The sequence below is a fragment of the Pinus tabuliformis genome, chromosome 5_2, assembly GCF_031772625.1.
Source record: "Pinus tabuliformis cultivar Carrire ecotype Pingquan chromosome 5_2, CPIR1, whole genome shotgun sequence".
NCBI lineage: Eukaryota > Viridiplantae > Streptophyta > Pinopsida > Pinales > Pinaceae > Pinus > Pinus tabuliformis.
This window is the reverse complement of record NC_142306.1, coordinates 1,125,545,026-1,125,557,748: the sequence shown is the minus strand read 5'-3', so window position 1 is coordinate 1,125,557,748 and position 12,723 is coordinate 1,125,545,026.

The window sequence follows — 12,723 nt, the reverse complement described above, 5'->3', positions numbered from 1 at the left end:
GGGTTTGGGTTATCCTATTTGGCCTCTCATCTGCTCATTGCCTTGTCACCATGACCTCTGCTCATTTGATGTCAGATACTGCCAAATCCGCTGTCGTGCCGCCCATATGTTCAAGGGAAGTTGACCTCTGAAACTTACCACCTCCCTCTGATGTCTCACACAAAATCTTTTATCCTTCTTTGTCTCGTGTCGATGATGTGGGAAACATTATGGCCCACCTTCGATCAAGGTTACTTCCTGTCGACTTCAGCTCATTATCCAGGAAAGTGACCTAAAGACTCCCTTCAAGTGCCTTAGAGCCTGCATGCCTCAATGGCAGGTTCTTCGTGTTCGACGCGACGTTTTCGTCATTGGCCTCTGATCGAATGATTCTGCGGGTGTTCGACACCAGCTCATTGATTCACACACCGTGGATTGTACCTATAAGTACCTTGAGGACCATTGTCATTATTGATGGTACCTCTCGCATCTGTTAATAGTTTTCATTATTGGCTGGTAATCAGACGATGTTCATGCATGTTCGACTTCAGCTCATGTATTCACATGCTTGGACTTGTACTTTGTTCGGGTTGGGATGGAGCACAAGACCCTGGTTTTTGTCTGTTGCGAACTAGGCTGCGATTTTGTGGATTGTTATTACATGACTCATTGATGGATGGCTGCGCCCATACCTGAGTCTTTTTGGATGGCTGCGATCATATCTTCTTATCATCATGGTCTCTTCAGCTGGGTGGCTACGTCCATACCACAGACCTTCTTCGTATGTCTTTTGGATGGCTGTGCCCATGCCTAGACTACATGTAATCGAGATATCAGTTGTACATACGTGCAGGTTCTTCCTGGTGGTGTTCCAGTTCAGCGAGTTTTGTAAAGCATTTCACCCCTCCCACTCTCTCGGGCTTCATGCTTTAGGGGGCATCTGTTACACAGTAATTTTTCACTGTCTCCCTGTCAGTCTCCCTACTGTGTCATGAAACCAAATTAATCATACTCATGCTCTCTAAACTGGCCAAATGACCCACTTTTCCAATGTTTATTTCATCATCGCGACTGTTACTAAAATAACCGCGCTGACTGGCGCCTCATAGTGTAACGAATGCGCTACCAGCGCGGAAGCACACGGGTTTTCCGCGCTGGTCGAATTTCATGAGGCAGCGCATCCTATGCTTGTATTAAGTCGCGCTGACACAACTTTCTCCGTTATTAAGATGCGATGTCAGCGCTCCAGTGCAGTTATACACCCACGCTGATCCAGTTTGGGCGAGTTTTTTCTAACAGCCAGCCTTCCATATGACTCCAGACCTGGTTGTTGGCCTTGTAAATGTCGCCCTCCCTTCTATGGCATGTCTGTTCGTCATTTGAACCACCTTCCTTGGAGATAAGCTCATCCTCCCACCATTCATGGAGACTCCTTCTCCTATTCAAGCCTCTACCATTGCCCTGAGCAGCTAGTTTGGATAGTGTGGAATTCATAGTGCTTAGAGTGCTGCTGCTAGTAGGTAGTTGGTGTGACAAGTGTGGATTTGCTAGAGAGCTTAAGGAAGGTTGTGGAGTATTGCTTGTGAGAGAGAGAGTTTTTTGTCTTGGGAGATCTACCTCCAAGGGTGAATGCTTAAGAGACTTGCTGGCTGGACCCTCTTGAGAAGGACTCAACGTCAGAACTTTGGTTGTACCTTTCTCTCTTATTGATTAATAATAGATGATTACTATTATGGTTCCATTCTCATTTGTCTTTGTAATGGTTAATGTGAATTACATCCTTTCTGACTGATGTATAATTGCATTTATTAGTTTTCACACTTGTGTTTGTATTTCTCTTCGTGTGTGTAGGTATCTATCTACGGGGATCGTGGAAGATCGTGACCAGCCAAAGCGAAGGAGTGAGAACGACATATCTTCATCAAACAATAGCGCTGGAATCCAAGTAGGTGTTCATTGCCTATCTCCTATTTGCAATTAGGAACTTGCATAGTAGCATTGATTGATTGTTGCTAGACCTGTTCTGGGCTAGTAGGGATCGCCTCTATCCGTAGAGGGGATTTACCTCTCCAACAAGATCAAAATCTAGAGCCTCCAAGAAAGCTTTGTCTGTCATACTTCCTTTTGCCCCTGCAAAATTTGATTTATCTTTAGCAATAGTGTAAAGTTTTTTACTATAATCACTCAAAATCATTAACCTGTCATTCAAAGCCACTAAACCTAACAGATCTCTCTGATTGAGTAGATTAAATGTGGTATGAAATCTTTGGACAACAGTTTCCAAAGTCTGGCATTTGTTCTCTAATTGAACCATCAGGTTTCTTTTCTGCAAAACGTTCTTGATTTCTAAGATGGTTTCATTCCTATATTCAATTTGTAGCTCCTATAGTTCTTCTTTGGTCTTAGAATTTAGGATTTTTATCAATGTTGTTGCTTCAGTTGGCTTGTCTCCCAATACTTCCCTCACTTGTTCTATCAATGTTTTTGACCTCTGTATCAACTCTTCCTACTCGAAAATGATTTGGATTGATGGCCAAATCTTAGTTATAGATTGATTGATATATATCCATATGTTTTATTTAGCCTATGATAGATTTTGAACCATTACTAACTCACTCTCTAAAAACTCTATTCTTTGAGCAAGCCTGTGAGATTTTTGTAACTCTGCTATATAGGAGTTCTCATTCTTCAACTTATGTTCCTGTAAATTCTTCAATTGCTCTTTTAGCTTCTCAATTTCCTTCGCCTGAATGGCCATATCCTGCATGTCTTTAACCAATTCGGTGACAAAATCTATAGTTGGTGTTGGTGCTGTTGTTGATGTTGAAGCTTTTTTTTCTCCTACAACTACAATCGGTATTGTTGTAAGTGGAACAATGGCTAGTTGTGAGGACTGGTCATTCTCTTTTAGTAATTTTTCTAGTTCCACCTCCATCTCTTTGATTTGGACATTCTGTTCAATTATTATCTTGAACATGCCTTCCTTTTTCTTTTCTAGTTCTCCCATTTCCTTGGTCTGTGGATCCTCTATAGATGGAAGCTTGAGTTGCTTCCTCAGAGCTACTATATCAACATTATTTTTCTTTACAATCTCCTCTACTATCTTTACATCACTGGGGTCATAACCTAGCTTGATGACTAAGTCTAATGACTTTATTCTAGTATCTTTTCCCAAAGATGAAATTTTATCTAGCTTTAATTGTGATTGTATGTTGTTGATGGAGGCCTACAGTTTTGAAGATGTTATGGTAGTATTGGTTAGAGTGGAGTATAACATCTCCCCAGTCTATTTGTGCATGTCCATTTGATCAATCATATGGATTTGATTTGTGTCAAAGGAGAATATTGTCTTCTTTTAATCTGTTGGTGATTTAGGAAATGGAACCTGTGCTTGCAAGAAAGCCATTTTCATTCTCCCTTGTTCAGTATCAAATCATGATTAATCTACACTAAACATAATTAATTTAATCCTAAGGGTACGTTTTGATTATCAAGCCCATATTATTTTCCTAAGGTTGCTTCTAACCTTATTCTGATGCATATTTATGCAATTAAACAAGTTTAAACACTTTGGTTAATATTCCTATAATCTACCTATTCATTTCAACCAAGATTAAGCTTAATGGTTGATTTATTATTTAATCTATGCAACCCGTTTTAACTTAGTTTAATCATGATTAAACATTACGATCAAACTATACAATTTATTTCTATGTGGCATTTAAACAAGTTGCACACTTTTATTTGAGAAACTTCTAAAGTAATTTTAATGCATTTTTGATCTTTTTGGTGGCATTTCAACTTGCTCACATGCATACATTTTTTATGGAGTTTTCTCATTCTTTCTTTTTTAGTCTATTTTTTCTTTTTCTCATATATATATATATATATATATATATATATATATATATATATATTTTATATATACCCTCTTTTCATCATTATATATATATATATATATCATTTGCAGAATACAATATTATTTACAATTTCATCAATTGAAAGGAAATAGCGAATCATCAATTGAAACTATGAATCATAGGACCCTAACAGTCTAGATGACAGGAAGAGTACTGCTAGTGCAACTTTCTTTTGGGTGACTGCTTGGTATCATGGGTTAGCACGAAGCAGAGCTCCATCTCACTATCGACTACTGAAGCATAATATATTGCTGCTATGACTTTTTGTACACAAATTCTATGGATGAATCAAACCATAAAGGATATACATGTAGAGTTTCCTAAACCAATTCCAATATTATATGACAACACTAGTGTAATCAAAATCTTAAAAAATCCATTCATGCATTCAAAAACCAATTACGTTCCTATCAAGTATCATTAATTAAGGGAACACGTTGCATCCAATATTGTTAAACTTGTATATGTTCCCACTAAAGAGAAACTGGCAGATATCTTTACCAAGCCACTTGCAAGAGAACCATTTGAGTATCTCAGGCAGCAGATAGGAGTTGTGACTCCTCCCTCCAAATGACTTCATTTTGGTAGGAGGTGGAAGCTACTCAGTAGGAGGAACTCATGGCAGAGTAGGCTGCATTGGTTCAGGGGGAGTGCAAGTGAAGTTTTCTTTGCCACTGATGTCAAAGGGGGAGAAATTTGGCATCAGAGCAGACCATGGCAATCTAAGGAGGATTCTACAGTGTTGCCATCAATTCTAAATGGGGGTATTATTGGACATTTGATGGTATGAACATGGTTGGCTACGTAAGTGCTGGCATTGATGTCAAACAAGGCTCAACCTGATGATGGTGCATCATGCCTTGGTGGTTGTGATTCCATCTAGGTAAAGGATTTGGAGCCATATTTTGAGGAAGAAGATGGGATTAGTGTCTAATTAGACTCCTTATATTGGAAATTTCTATAGAAGAGATTTCTAACAATATGCAGAAGTCCAGAAATGGACTTGTGGTTTGAGAGATATGGTCTGTTGAAGTTCAGGATGATTCAAGCCTTGTCTAGTGAGGAATATGAGAGATCGGAGGTCCTGGTGAATTGTAAACGGAGGTCTTGGCCAATCAAAGGTCCCAGCAAATCGGAGGTCCCGACAAATTATATATCGGCAATCCCGCATGTTGGAGGTATTGCAATATCGGGGGATAATATGGGACTGTGCATTCCTTGTTAAATCGTCGGGGAGGAAAAAAAGGAAAATACAAAGGAATTTGATGAAAAACTAGAGTAGGTGAGGCCCCTTTCTCTCTCCTCTAGGCAGGACACATGGAGGCATCCGGTTGGCTCTGATAAGGACAAAAGGCATCATCGGAGGAGCTATGATGAGGACAAGTGGGAAGATCTGATTGGTTCTGATAAGGGACACATGGCCGTTTGAATCAGCATGACGTCACAGTACGAAGAGACACGTGGAAAGTTATTTTGGTGTTTATGGATGGCCTAATTGGCCATATCTGAGTGACACATGTCACTAGTTAGAATATGCCACGTGGCATGAGATGACATCACTTCGGCAATTAGCAATTTTTGATGGACAAAACATTGTCACAAAGTGGAAATCGTCGATAAGGGGCTCCGATGTGGTAAGCGCATGGTTTAGTGGAAAGACAAGAAACCAAAGGTGTGACACTTTATAAGGGAACCAAAGGCCCCCGGTAGAGCACTGAAAGACTTAATTCCTTAAGGCCAAGCCCGTAGTCACCGCCCTTGGTCCTATAGTGAGAAGTGTGTAGTAAGGGCTGAGCGGAAGGAGCTTGAAAATCAGAGATTGGCGATCGCAGGTTTGTGGTTGCTGGCACATTGACCACATAGGGGGCTCCGATATGGTTGGTGCTCGATCACCAGACCAAGTCCTATGGTGGAGATATAGTAGGGGCCTGATGCAAAAGGGGCTAGACTTGATCGAAGGTTAGAAACCAACTATTTCATAGTGTTACACCACTACAAAACATTGCGATGAAAAGCTCTGATATGATGGTACATGGTTCCATTAAGATGTATGAATTGAAAATTGTGGTTTTGAATGCATAACTATAAGGTTGATGGTCGAAGACCTCCCGTGCATGCATTGTAAATAAATGCAAATATACACTCCATGACGATGTATAGGTAGATCTTTGTGAACCATAAAGAAGCGGACCTCTGTGAAATATGTAAGGAGGAGTGAGAGTTAATACACAACATGAAGAGTCAGTTGTATGACAGAGAAGTGATCGTCGCCCATCCTTATTAGTTTAATGCAACGACTGAACTGGAGTTTGTGTAAATCAACAAAAGAATGGGGTGCCATGCCTGGGGTACATGTGTGGGAAGAATTGATGATGAGAATGACTACATCAAGCTAAGAACAACACAGAAACAAAAAGGTGAACCTCCATTGATCTAATTGGAGCGTGATAGCATACTTGTGTGAGAAAAGAGGAGTGAACTGTGAATTGGAGTAGAGTGTTGTTGGCTTGTTGGGGCTTGACCCAGGTTCAAAAGTGATTTAGCTAGACAAATCCCGAAACTACCAGCCCTTTCGGCAACATTCTGCAGTGCGCGGACTAAGGTCTCACCTGAGGTAGTATGGGAGGGTGCTGGAACCAGGTTTCTGCACCCTAGGGATGTCTTGATGAAGTTTGAGAAGTTCGGGAACCAATCCTGTGCGCTCGCACTTCTCCACACAGCTGTCTGACCTTCGCGTAGCTCTATAAAGAGCGCGAAGTGGCTCTGTCAACATCCTTTATCCTTACTGTGTTTTTATAATAGATCTGACTTAAATTTGGTGGGTCCAGTAGTCTTATTAATCATTCCATATTCATAACAAGTTTGTGCAATCATAAATTGTAACGAGATGCATAAGACTATAATAGAAGCATAAGCACACATATCTACAAGTAGATGCACAATATTTCAGAATCAACTTATCTTTTATTAACTTTTGTTCTGTTACAATCCCAACTCCACCCTGCGCACTCAGCTGTAGGGGTCCACACACACAATTGCAAACTCTACCAGGCCTCTACGCACTTAGCTGCAGAGGATCTTTCTACTACTACGACCCAAGACTCAGACTTATAGACTCAGAGTGAATATCGCCTTCAAAAACCCATATCACTTAGGATCAAGACTTAACCAAAAATTGACTTCTACACTTAGAGCCTCGCTTTATTTATACATTCACATGGTTCACGGGCCCTGGGTAGGCCGACACATTCTATATTAAATTACAATATTTTTAGGGTGGAAAACCCTAGACTCTCGCACTCCGCGCCCACATTTTGTGGGGTCTTACATTACATTTTGACCAAAATTCGGGCTATAGCCCCAAAAACCCGCTATGGGGGGATCCACTGCCCAACAGGCCCCCAACACAATCATTGTGACTCATCTCGAGTCACTTGGTTGGTGTGGCGACCCTTGCGCAAAGTCCATCCAACTGTGCCTGTGTAGCATGAAGGTCCACAACTCACCATGCTGCCATTGTCTGGATTTTCTCCCTTTGTGCTTCAGAATCATCTGCATCTGACTTGATCCTCTACTGTGATGTCGGCCTCTAGTACCTGTGTTTATAGTCCCACACCTCTGTCCGGCTCCTCGGGTCACGAAGACTGTGCTTCGGTCAATTAGTCAGAGAGCCGGCCCACCCGTGTAGGGCTTCAGGTGACTGTCATTTACCCTTCCTGGGAAGGGCTCTCCATTAAGTTTGACTAGCTAGACCGTGCCTCCGTCTGTGATCTCCTTTACCACATATGGTCCCAACCAATGCATTTTGAATTTTCCAGGAAATTTTTCGAACTTGATGTCATACAACAAATCTAAATCATTTATCTAGAACGTGCGCAACTTTATATGGCAATCGTGCCAAGCTTTCTCGCGCTGTTTCTATACCTGCTGATGGAATCTCGCCAGAAACCATTCTTCCTTAAGTTTTTCCAATTGTGCGAGCCTCTCTTCCAAGGCTTTGTGGTCTGACATGCCTTTCATCGCTGCTATCCGTGAATTGGGTACGATGTCTTCCATTGGCATGACTGCTTCCGTGCCATAGACTAACCTGAAAGGTTTCCGACCCATCAATTTCTTGCATGTGGTTCTATATGCCCATAATATGGTAGGTATTCACAAGTCCCAGTCATTTGGCTGCATGTTACATACTTTGGTCAGTGCAGTCTCCAGAATCTTGTTGAATGCTTCTATTGTCCCATTAGCTTGTAGATGGTATGACGTACTTTGTTGATGATACACCTAGAGCTCCTCAGTGAGTGCACTGATAGTCTCATTTAGGAAGTGCATTCTGTGGTCACTCGTTAAAATTTTCAGGCATCCAAACCATGTCAACACGTTGTCGAACAAAAATTTTGCAGTTGTGGTAGCCATGTAGTCCTTAACCGACTATGCTTATGCCCATCGAGTCAGGTACTCTGTTGCGGTGGTGAAGTAGCGCGCACCCATCTTCCCCTTAGGTTTGATTGGCCCCCCAAAGTCTATTGCCCATTTTTAGAATGGCTGCAGTGTCATCTATGGATTGAGTGGCATCTCATCCCTTCGCGATGGTTTCCTAGTCCGTTGACATACGTCGTAGGCCTGACATTACGCTTTTGAATCTTGATGTAGGGTTGGCCATGATAGTCTGGTGCGAAGAATCTTCTGTGCCATCGCCCGTCTCGCATAGTGTCCTCCTGTATCCCCCCCATGTGCTTCCATAACGATCTAGACTCTTTCCTATTCAAGTACATATCTTCGTAATATCTCATTATTTCCCATTTTGTAGAGGTGCCCCACAATGATAGAAAAATCCATCGTGCGTACCACCAATTCCTTCTTCTGCTGGACTGAATATCCTTGTGGCGCAGTCGATGTGGTTAAGAAATGGATTATATCTTCAAAGTGGTCATCCACGACACATACTACAAAGAGTTGTGCATTAGGTAGTCCTTCCTCCAAATTTGTTGGCTCCTCGCCAGTCTCGATTCATGATAAGTGGTTTGGTCCTGCATTTAGGCATCCCAGCTTCATGATGACCTCGAAGTGATATTCTTGAAATAGTAACAGCCATTTGCATATGTGCCCCCCCAAACACAGGCTTATTCACTAGGTATTTCAATGCGGAATGATCGGTATACATCTTGAAGTGCCCCCCAAGTAGATAGTGGTGGTATTTCTGGAGTGTGTATACCATGGCCAAGCCTTCACACTCAGTAGTAGAATAGTTCTTTTCTTCTTTGGACAACCGTCGACTCGCAAATGCGATTAGGTGATCTACGCCTTCCATGCCTTCCTGCGTAAGTACAGTGCCCAGTGTGATACACGATGCATCAACATGTATATTAAATTCAATGTCCCATTTTGGAAGACCAAAATGGGAGCAGATGCCATTTTTTCCTTGAGAAGATCCAAACTTTTCTTACAATCATCATTCCAACAATATGTAGCATCTTTTTTCAATAACTGTTCCATTGGTGTTGTGATTTGTGCATAGCTCTTAATAAACTTTCTATAGTAACCAGTGTGCCCCAACGTGGTGCATAGTTGTTTGAAACTTTGCGGTGCTTCCAAATTGAGAATAATGGAAATCTTCATAGGGTCCACCATCAAGCCTTGTTTGTAGACCACATGGTCGAGTGGATTTCCAAAGGGGACTAGGAAGGTGCACTTCTTCAGATTCAGCGCAATCTAGTGTCATTGGAAAGTATCCAGCATCAACCATAAGCTCGCTATATGGTGTTTAACTAACCCAAATACAGTCCAATCATCTAGATAGACCTCTAAGAACTTGTGGATGTATTCCTTGAATGTGGCCACCACTATGCGCGAAAATATCGCTGGCACATTCTTCAGTCCAAAGGGCATAACAGTGTATTGAAAACAGCCCCATTCGGTTGTGAAGGTTGTCTTGCTCCTATCTTTTGGCACGATCTTGATCTGATGGTACCCTGAGAAACCATTCGTGAATGAGTAAGCTTCCTGTCCACCAACATTCTCCAATACTTCATCTGTAATTGGTGTCAGAAATGGATCGTGAATGCAGGCATCATTAAGCTTCCTGAGGTCCACGTAGATCATAATTTTTCACTTCTGGTTTTTCTCTTGTACTACCATAGGACTCACCCAGTCTGATTCTTCCACTAGTTCAATGATTCTAGCTGCAAGCATTTTTTCTAATTCTTCGCAAACCTTTTCTTTATACTTTGGATTCAAATGGTAAGGTCGCTACTTAACTGGCTTCACATCTAGTTTCAGAGTGATCTTCATCATCCCTAAGTCGCCAATTATCCCCTTTAAATCTGTGACTTTGGTCGAGAACAAATCTTGATATTCATGGACTAACTCGATGACCATATCTACTGTCACATCATTCCAATAGTCCCCAAGCATCGTGTACTTCAGCTCCATGTCTGTACCAATGTTTACCTGCTTTGTCTTTAGCAGCGCAGTGATGTCGGGGTCCTCAATTGATGGTCCTGGAACTTCGCGACACCCTTCAGTTTCTAGAATATTAATGTTTTGGGGGTCATCATCATCCTTCTCTACTTATACTTATAACATTCTAGGGCATGGATTAACTGGGTTTCCCATGCTGGTTGAACTACTTCCCGTGGTTCCTGTGGTATTTTGAAGATGGTAGCTTTCATGGCTTGTAGCATGTCATCAACAGTATTTGACCATCGGTCTTCAAATGTTAATGTTAACAAAAATCCCTCATGCAAAACATCTCATTCACTCATACCATGTTGGAGTTCCATCTTGCTATACCAATTCATGGGTATGACATCCAGGGTATGATAGAATAAGTGTACCCATTGAGGCTGAGGTTCTTTTCCATAGGCCTTGGTCCATTTTGCGAGGTGCGTGAGTGGGTCATTACATCCATTGTATTTATCTACTAATTGTAGTTCTGGTTTCCCAAATCATAGCCGCATCATCCTCCTGCAGCTGCGCCAATTTTCAAAATTTCCTTGATGTGTTACCCACCAATGCGTAGATGTCACACCCAGTGCCCACTTCAATGCATCGAACCATTGTTGCTTCGGTGTTGCGCTCTCAAACTTGCTCAAGAATTCATCCACCGCTGTTAATCCATCATATGTTGGTATATCTCAGGCCTGGGCTATTACGCAATGTAGTGATCTAGTCATCATGTTACAATTCAGCGTTGTTACTTCTTTCAACCGATTGTGCTAGCATTCGTCTTCTTCGTCTGAATCTGAGGTGCACGAACCTGCGCGTTCCCATAAGATTCTTCCATTTGCAGTCGGATTCACCCAATCCTGATCTCATACAGTTATCTTATAGATACAATCTATCTCATCGTCACTTCCATCGTTGCACACAGGTTTAGTGTAATGCGCTCCTTTGGCTGGATCTAGTTGAATGACTACGCGTAGGGACTTTTCCTCGAATATCATCTTCCACTTTTTCAGGTTGATGACTCCATTCATATCAGTGGCCCAGTCTATTCCTAGCAACGCGGGGTAAGGGTTTCTGTCGTCCACAATCTCTATTACCTCAAAGTCCGTCTGCGTTCTCATGCCTTCAATGTCCACTGTTACCCCTTGCAACCTTCCCATGGGCAAGATCTTTTGTTGGTTCGCCATCTGTAATTAAATCAGGGACCATTATAATGTGGGCCTACTCATGCATTCCCATGTCTATTTAGTAACACATTCGTGTCCGAACCCAGGTCTAGGATTACTTGATCCATTTCATATTCACCAATCTGTGCCGTTAATCTCATTTCCCTCCCGGTGCGTAATGTATGCTTTCCTAGTTTCCGGACTACACGCGGTTCACCTGACCCTGCGCACCTAGTTATCAGCTCTTGTAGTCCTTTAACTACCTTATTATCGTGCAGAAGTTTCATGCATGTTTCTAAAAATGTAGTAAGCATAGAAGGATCCATTCCTGGCTCTGGTTGCTCCTTACTACCTGAAGTAGAGGCCTCCGCGAAGCTCTTCTTAGCTTCCATAAACGTCTCCTCTACACGTTCCAAGTCAAACTCAGGTTCCTTTGCAGGATTCTTGTGAACCCATGTATCTTCCTCGGGCTACTTCCCCTTATATTCCCCTATGGTCGCACCACTTCTGACCACCATATTCACATTTGGGTCTTCTTCGCATGGTTCAGACCTCATCATTTGCATATTCTGCATCGAAGTAGGCTAAAGTACCCCTTTCTCTTGCATTTGCGCGATTAATGTAGGAAAATCTACTGCTTCATGATCGAATTGAGCATAATATGAACAAGATAGTCTCGTCAGGTTGGTACAATCGCGGGCATAGTGCCCCAGTCCTCCATAATTGTAACATATTAATTATCTGTGGCCCCTTCTTGGCCCCATTCCTCCTCGTCCTCGACCTCGCCCTTGAAATCCAGCGCGCACCATCCCTGCGGTTGGGTCGAGGCCTCATGTTTCCATCTAAATTCTATATGCTGGGGTCCACTCCATCATTAACTCGTAGCTGCAACAAGTATGCTCGTTGTGGCCCACTGATCTACAAAAATTGCAAAACAGCTGCTGGGGAGTTTGTGTATACTTCTGCAACAAATGACAGTTGTCTGTTGTGTGCTTTCCTCCCACCTGACAGATCGCACACTAGAGCGTGGGTGCCACACTTGGCCCTGCCTGTGCCTCTGGTCTCAATGGCATTGGTCCCCCTCCTACCAAGTAGTTTACGAATACTGGACAGTGATCCTTGTCATGGCCCTGGCCTTTACATTTTATGCACCACACTTCTTCGTTCGCCTCTAGCCAAGGTGCCCTATCCTGCTTCAAGCTCTACATTTCCAGGTA